This window comes from Palaemon carinicauda, chromosome 33 (genome assembly GCF_036898095.1).
Source record: "Palaemon carinicauda isolate YSFRI2023 chromosome 33, ASM3689809v2, whole genome shotgun sequence".
NCBI classification, from domain to species: domain Eukaryota; kingdom Metazoa; phylum Arthropoda; class Malacostraca; order Decapoda; family Palaemonidae; genus Palaemon; species Palaemon carinicauda.
The window spans coordinates 80,542,008-80,550,147 of record NC_090757.1 but is presented as its reverse complement, the minus strand read 5'-3'; the positions used below and the strand labels follow the sequence as shown (position 1 = coordinate 80,550,147).

Here is an 8,140-nt window from a genome sequence, read left to right as displayed (position 1 = left end):
TGGTTGGTGAGATTGTTTAATATGTGTTTTGTGTTGTCAATGGTACCAGTAGATTGGGTTTGTGCATGTATTGTACCACTATATAAGGGTAAGGGAGATGTGCATGAGTGTTGTAATTCAAGAGGTATTAGTTTGTTGAGTGTAGTTGGAAAAGTGTATGGTAGAGTACTGATTAATAGGATTAAGGATAAAACAGAGAATGCAATCTTGGAAGTACAGGGTGGTTTTAGAAGAGGTAGGGGTTGTATGAATCAGATTTTTACAGTTAGGCAGATATGCGAGAAATATTTAGCAAAAGGTAAGGAGGTGTATGTTGCATTTATGGATCTGGAGAAAGCATATGATAGAGTTGATAGGGAAGCAATGTGGGATGTGATGAGGTTATATGGAGTTGGTGGAAGGTTGTTGCAAGCAGTGAAAAGTTTATACAAAGGTAGTAAAGCATGTGTTAGAATAGGAAATGAAGTGAGTGATTGGTTTCCGGTGAGAGTGGGGCTGAGACAGGGATGTGTGATGTCGCCGTGGTTGTTTAACTTGTATGTTGATGGAGTGGTGAGAGAGGTGAATGCTCGAGTGCTTGGACGAGGATTAAAACTGGTAGGCGAGAATGACCATGAATGGGAGGTAAATCAGTTGCTGTTTGCGGATGATACTGTACTGGTAGCAGACACAGAAGAGAAGCTTGACCGACTAGTGACAGAATTTGGAAGGGTGTGTGAGAGAAGGAAGTTGAGAGTTAATGTGGGTAAGAGTAAGGTTATGAGATGTACGAGAAGGGAAGGTGGTGCAAGGTTGAATGTCATGTTGAATGGAGAGTTACTTGAGGAGGTGGATCAGTTTAAGTACTTGGGGTCTATTGTTGCAGCAAATGGTGGAGTGGAAGCAGATGTACGTCAGAGAGTGAATGAAGATTGCAAAGTTTTGGGGGCAGTTAAGGGAGTAGTAAAAGATAGAGGGTTGGGCATGAATGTAAAGAGAGTTCTATATGAGAAAGTGATTGTACCAACTGTGATGTATGGATCGGAGTCGTGGGGAATGAAAGTGATGGAGAGACAGAAATTGAATGTGTTTGAGATAAAGTGTCTGAGAAGTATGGCTGGTGTATCTCGAGTAGATAGGGTTAGAAACGAAGTGGTGAGAGAGAGAACGGGTGTAAGAAATGAGTTAGCGGCTAGAGTGGATATGAATGTGTTGAGGTGGTTTGGCCATGTTGAGAGAATGGAAAATGGTTGTCTGCTAAAGAAGGTGATGAATGCAAGAGTTGATGGGAGAAGTACAAGAGGAAGGCCAAGGTTTGGGTGGATGGATGGTGTGAAGAAAGCTCTGGGTGATAGGAGGATAGATGTGAGAGAGGCAAGAGAGCGTGCTAGAAATAGGAATGAATGGCGAGCGATTGTGACGCAGTTCCAGTAGGCCCTGCTGCTTCCTCCGGGGCCTTAGATGACCGCGGAGGTAGCAGCAGTAGGGGAGTCAGCATTATGAAGCTTCATCTGTGGTGGAAATGTGGGAGGTTGGGCTGTGGCACCCTAGCAGTACCAGCTGAACTCGGTTGAGTCCCTGATTAGGCTGAAGGAACATAGAGAGTAGAGGTCCCCTTTTTGTTTTGTTTCACTGTTGGTGTCGGCTACCCCCCAAAATTGGGGGAAGTGCCTTGGTATATAGATAGACTTGCTAAGCTACAATCCTAGTTGGAAAAGCAGGATGCTATAAGCCCAAGGGCTTCAACAGGGAAAATAGCCCAGAGAAGAAAGGAAATAAGGAAAAACTACTATTAGTTTAAGAACAATAACATAAAAATCTTTCATATACAAACCATAAACATTTGAAAATAACATGAGGATAAAAACTCTAAAACAACAAGAGGAAGAGAAACAAGATAGAATAATGTGCCCGAGTGTACCTTCAAGTAAGAGATCTCAAACCCAAGACAGTGGAAGACCATGGTAAAGAGGCTATGGCACTATTATTATTATTATTATTATTATTATTATTATTATTATTAAATGCTAAGCTACAGCCCTAGTTGGAAAAGCAGGATGCTATAAGCCCAGGGGGCCCAACAGGGGAAATAGCCCAGTGAGGAAAGGAAGTAAGGAAAATTTAAATATTTCAAGAATAGTAACATCAAAATAAATATTTCCTATAAAAACTTTAACAAAACAAGAGGAAGAGAAACTAGATAGAACAGTGCACAACTGTACCCTAAAGCAAGAGAACTCTAACCCAAGACAGTGGAAGACCATGGTACAGAGGTTATGGCACTACCCAAGACTAGAGAACAATGGTTTGATTCTGAGTGTCCTTCTCGAAGAGCTGCTTACCATAGCTAAAGAGTCTCTTTAACCCTTACCAAGAGGAAAGTAGCCACTGAACAATTATAGTGCAGTAGTTAACCCCTTGGGTGAAGAAGAATTATTTGACAATCTCAGTGTTGACAGGTGTATGAGGACAGAGGAGAATATGTAAAGAATTAGGCCAGACTATTCGGTGTCTGTGTAGGCAAAGGGAAAGAACCGTAACCAGAGAGAAGGGTCCTATGTAGTACTGACTGGCCAGTAAAAGGACCCCATAACTCTAGCATTAGTTTCTCAACGGTTGGCTGGTGCCCTGGTTAACCTACTACCCAAGACTAGATTGATTAATTGATTTGAAGTTCTCTAGCATCCTGACATCGAAGGTCATTGACGCCAATATCGTTTATTATAAATAAAGATTAAAAGAATATTCAGTTAAAACCAGAAAAGTAAATATGTTACAATATCATTAGGAAGACCTGCTTTTGATATCATTCTAAAAATGTCACTAGCATTGTACGACACATTATGTCCAACGATCTTGGCAAGGATGAACCTGCCATCTTCACCCCGAGCCTCAGATAGATATCTATTTCTTTCTGTGCTATAAGAGGGGCATTCCGTCAACAAATGCCTCAGTCTCAAGGGTATTAAACAGTCGTCGAAATAAGGTTGGTGTTGGCCAGCCCTCCAAGGGGATATAACAATCGCAATTTCTCTCATCTTATTTTCGGTTAAACTATCCCAATGCTGTTGCCAATTGTTATAAATAAAATTCTTAATTGCTGGTAAAAATCATTACAAAGAATGGGATACCTTTTTGGTAGCCACTTGGATGCAGCACTCTTTGCCAGTGAATCTGCCTCTTTATTACCAGACACACCTACGTGTGCCACAACCCAGAAAAATCAAACTGTTATAACTTTCAGGCCAATGATTAAGAAACACTCTAAAATCTTGAAAACTAGAGGGTTACAAGAATTAAAATCTTTTAAAGCTTGATGAACACTTCTTAAATCACTAAAAATGGTAAAATTGCCTCCTCTTTTTACACTATTTTCTCAATAGCGGTTAATATGCTATATAATTCAGCAGTAAATATGGAAGATATTGGAGGATTAATTGACTGATTGATTTGAAGTTCTCTGGCATCCTGACATCTAAGGTCATTGACACCGATATTGTTTATTATAAAAAAACATTAAAAGAATATTCAATTAAAGTAGAGAAGTAAATATGTTATAATGGTTAAAATAGCATTAAGAAGACCTGCTTCTGATATAAATTTAAAAATGCCACCAGCATTGTGCGACACATCATGTCCAAGGATCTTGGCAAGGATGAACCTGCCATCTTCATCACAAGCCTCAAACAGATATCTATTTCTTTCAGTGCTATAACTGCGGCATTCAGTCAACAAATGCCTCACTGTCGAGGGTATTATGACAACAAAGAGTAGTCTCCCATTTTTGGGGCATCCCATTATACCTCCAAGGGGATATACCTATCAAAATTTCTCTCATTTTATTTTCGCTTAAACAGTCCCAATGCTGTTGCTAATTGTTATAAATAGAATTCTTAATTGCTGGTAAAAAATCCTCACAATGAATGGGAGACCTTCTAGGTAGCAACTCGGCTGCAGCACTCTTTGCCAGTGAATATGCCTCTTCATTTCCAGACACACCTACGTGTGCCGGAACCCAGCAAAATCGAACTGTTATACCTTTTAGGCCAATAATTAAAAGCCCCTCTACAACCTTTGAAACTGAAGGGTTACTAGAATTAAAACCTTCTAAAGATTGAAGGATACTTCTTGAATCACTATAAATGGTAAAATTGCCTTCCTCTTTTAATGCTATTTTCTCAATAGCAGTTAATATGCCATATAATTCCACAGTAAATATGAAAGATATTGGAAGAAGTGCCCCTCTACAGTTAAAAGAACTACTATATACTCCAAATCCAATGCCAGCATCAGATTTGGAACCATCAGTATATATAAAAGTTGACTCCCTATGTTCCTCAAAATGTTCCATAAAAAGGGACCAACTTCTAATCCAGTCAAATTTTTTTTAACACCAATAAAATATTTACAAAAAGATATCTCTGGTAATTTCCATGGAGGGGTTGATGATATCATAAATGGAAGCACCTTACCTCTAATTATATCAACTCTGTTTAATAACTGTTTCACACGAAAGCCATAAGGTTAAGGAGATTTTGGATGCAACTCGAAGTATGTTGAGTGCCTTACAAGTCTTGCAGTCTGAAAGGCTAACGAGTTAGGGAGTCTTTGTAACCTAAACCAATACCAAATAATGGAACACATTCAGTAATTGTCTAGAGTTAAGTCTCCGGTACAACAAGGAGACTTGAGATAGGTGAAGTTTTAAATGCTCCTGTGGAGTATATTTCATACCCATAACTAATTTTGGAAAAATTCAAGGCCTTGTATAATTATGAAATAGTTTTACGGTCTGCCCCCCATGATGTATGGGACAATACTTTTAAAAGATTCAGACCCTCAAGACATTTAGCTTTTAACACCTTCAAGTGTGGGACTCAGGTCAACCTACAATCGAAAATCAATCCTAAAGATTTAGCTCCCCCTACACAAAGGATCAGTTGTCCTTTCATGTATATATCCGGGCCTGGATGTACTCCCCGGACATGACAGAAATGGACAAGAGTAGTTTTGCTTGCTGAAAACTTAAACCCATTCATATCAGCCCACTGAACAATTTTATCACTTGAGAGTTGCAGTTTTCTCTCAACCATTCCCATTCTAGCTCCAGCAAATTATATGGAGAGATCATCCACAAATAGTGTAGAGAGGATATCTTGGGGAATGACTGAGGATATCCCATTAATTGCTAGTGCGAATAGGGTTACACTTAGCACACTACCCTGGGGAACTCCTTCTTCCTGACATTTACTCTCTGATAAAGTTTACCCCACTCTCACTTGAAAAACTCTATGTTGAAGAGATGACTGAAAAAACGGTGGTAGCTCTACTCTTAATCCCAATTCATGAATGGATTTAAGTATACCCTATCTCCATGCAGTACCATATGCCTTTTCAAGGTAAAAAAAAAATACTGTTACATGACGCTGTTTGGAAGCCATGGCTTCACAAATAGACGCCTCAAGTCGTATAAACACATCAGTTGTTAAGTGCATTTACCTGAATCCACACTGGATAGGTGATAAAATACCTTTCTTTTCAAGGTACCACAACAGTCTTGCAATGACCATCTTCTCCATGATCTTACAAAAGCAAGACATTAATGCAATAGGTCGATAGGTTGCAGCTAAAAACTTATCCTTACCCGGTTTTAAAAAGGCTAAAATAATGGCTAGTTCCTTAACACTTGGATAACCATGATCATGCAATATTCTATTATTAATGCTTAAAATAAATAACTTGGTATTAACAGGTACATGTTTAATCATTGCATATGGAACTCCATCGGGTCCAGGGGCTGTATCGTTACACATATCAAGTGCTGAATAGAATACTCTTTCAGTAAAAGGAGAATTGTATGACTTTTCTTTCTTGTTGAGAAATTTAAAACTTTCTTTTCTTCAATGCCCCCACACTTGCATGATACATTTGAAAAACGATCAGCCAGGCCATTGCTAACCTCAGTTGCTCCAGTTACATACTAACCATTTACCCTTAACACTAGTGGTGGGTTTGGGGTGAGTTTGCCTTCTATCTTTTTCACTTTTCTCCACACAGATGATGTCGGTGTTCTACTGTTAATGTAGGAAACAGATGACACCCAAGACTAGCGCCTAGCTTCTTTCATGGAACGACGGAACTGTGCTCTACATTTCTTGTATATGTCAATTCTCCTCAGTACAGCACCTGCGCCATCGAGTTAAAGACTTTCTTGTGGCTATGTGCAGGGCAATTAGTTCTGATGACCACCAGGGGACTGGTTGTCGTTTGAATATCCCTGTTGTTTTGGGAATGGAATTGACTCCTGCTGTGTGAAGAACTCCATTAAGTAAGTCTATGGCATCATAAGCACTTTCAAACTGTTCTCCATTTCATTCAATTTCACTTAGCTCCCCAAATCTATCCCAGTCCGCCTTATCAAGATTCCATTGTTGCGATCTCTGTAAAGGTGGACCATTGTTGGTGTTTATAATGATTGGTGCATAATCACTAGTATGCCAATCATCTAATGTTCTCCAATTAAAATCGAGAAGACGGTTAGAGCTTGCAACTTATAGGTCAATGAAGGACAAGGTACTTGTCTGAACATGAAAGTGTGTGGGCTCTCCTGAATAAAGGAGTTCTACATCTTCATTCCCCAAAATTGATGATATAACATTACCCCTTGCGTTTGCCAAAACATCACCTCAAAGGATATCCACTATCAAAATCTCCTAGTAAGAGAAAAGGTTTTGGGAGTTGTTTAATAGATTGATTGAAAGTTTTCTGGCATCCGGACATCTAAGGTCATTGACGCCGATAGCATTTATTATATATGAAAAATTAAAGAGAATTCAAGTAAAAACATAAAAATTAAGATGTCATTATAAAAGTTAAATAGTTTTCAGAAGGCCTGATTCTGAAAAAAATCTAAAAATGCCGCTCGCATAGTAGGACACATCATGTTAAAAAATCTTGGCAAGGATGAACCTGCCATCCTCACCTCGAGCCTCAAACAGATATCTATTTCTTTAGTTATTATAATTAGGGCATTCGGTCAACAAATGCCTCACTGTTAAAGGTACTAAACAGTCGTCGCAATACGGTTGGTGTTGGCCTTTTAGAAGAAACTTGTGTGTCAACTGTTGTCTCCCATTTTTGGGGCATCATGTCATACCTCGAAGGAGATATGACGTTTGTTCTTCTCTCATTTTATTGCCACCTAGACTATCCCAGTGCTGTTGCCATTTATTAAAAAATGTTATTTTCATTAGTAAAATAAATTTTTGAATATACTTACCCGATAATCATGTAGCTGTCAACTCTGTTGCCGACAGAAATCTACGGTCGGGATACGCCAGCGATCGCTATACAGGTGGGGGTGTACACAACAGCGCCATCTGTGGTCAGGTACTCCAGTACTTCTTGTCAACACCACCTCAATTTTTTCCTCGGTCCACTGGTTCTCTATGGGGAGGAAGGGTGGGTCAATTAAATCATGATTATCGGGTAAGTATATTCAAAAATTTATTTTACTAATGAAAATAACATTTTTCAATATTAATCTTACCCGATAATCATGTAGCTGATTCACACCCAGGGTGGTGGGTGGAGACCAGCATACATGTTAACAAAGAAGCTAAGTATCCCGTATTTTATTTTATTAGTTATTCAAAAATAACATAAAATAAATAAGTACCTGGTAAGGAAGACGACTTGAACCATTACTCTGCCTTTATTAAGTACGTCTTCCTTACTGAGCGTAGCGGTCCTCTTAGGATGCTGAACGACTCTTAGGTGCTGAAGTATAAAGGGCTGCAACCCATACTAAAGGACCTCATCACAACCTTTAACCTCGGCGCTTCTCAAGAAAGAATTGACCACCCGCCAAATCAACAAGGATGTGGAAGGCTTCTTAGCCGACCGTACAACCCATAAAAAGTATTCAAGAGAAAGGTTAAAAAGGTTATGGGATTATGGGAATGTAGTGGCTGAGCCCCCGCCTACTACTGCATTCGTTGCTACGAATGGTCCCAGGGTGTAGCAGTTCTCGTAAAGAGACTGGACATCTTTGAGATAGAATGATGCGAACACTGACTTGCTTCTCCAATAGGTTGCATCCATAACACTCTGCAGAGAACGGTTCTGTTTGAAGGCCACTGAAGTAGCCACAGCTCTCACT

The 8,140-nt window shown here is 39.4% G+C and overlaps 1 protein-coding gene across 1 annotated transcript in view; it reads right to left on the bottom strand.

Annotated features, from left to right (window-relative positions):
- Positions 1-8,140, bottom strand: part of LOC137625999 (mitochondrial-processing peptidase subunit alpha) — a 656,206-nt gene that overhangs the window by 128,932 nt on the left and 519,134 nt on the right. The window lies entirely within an intron of this gene.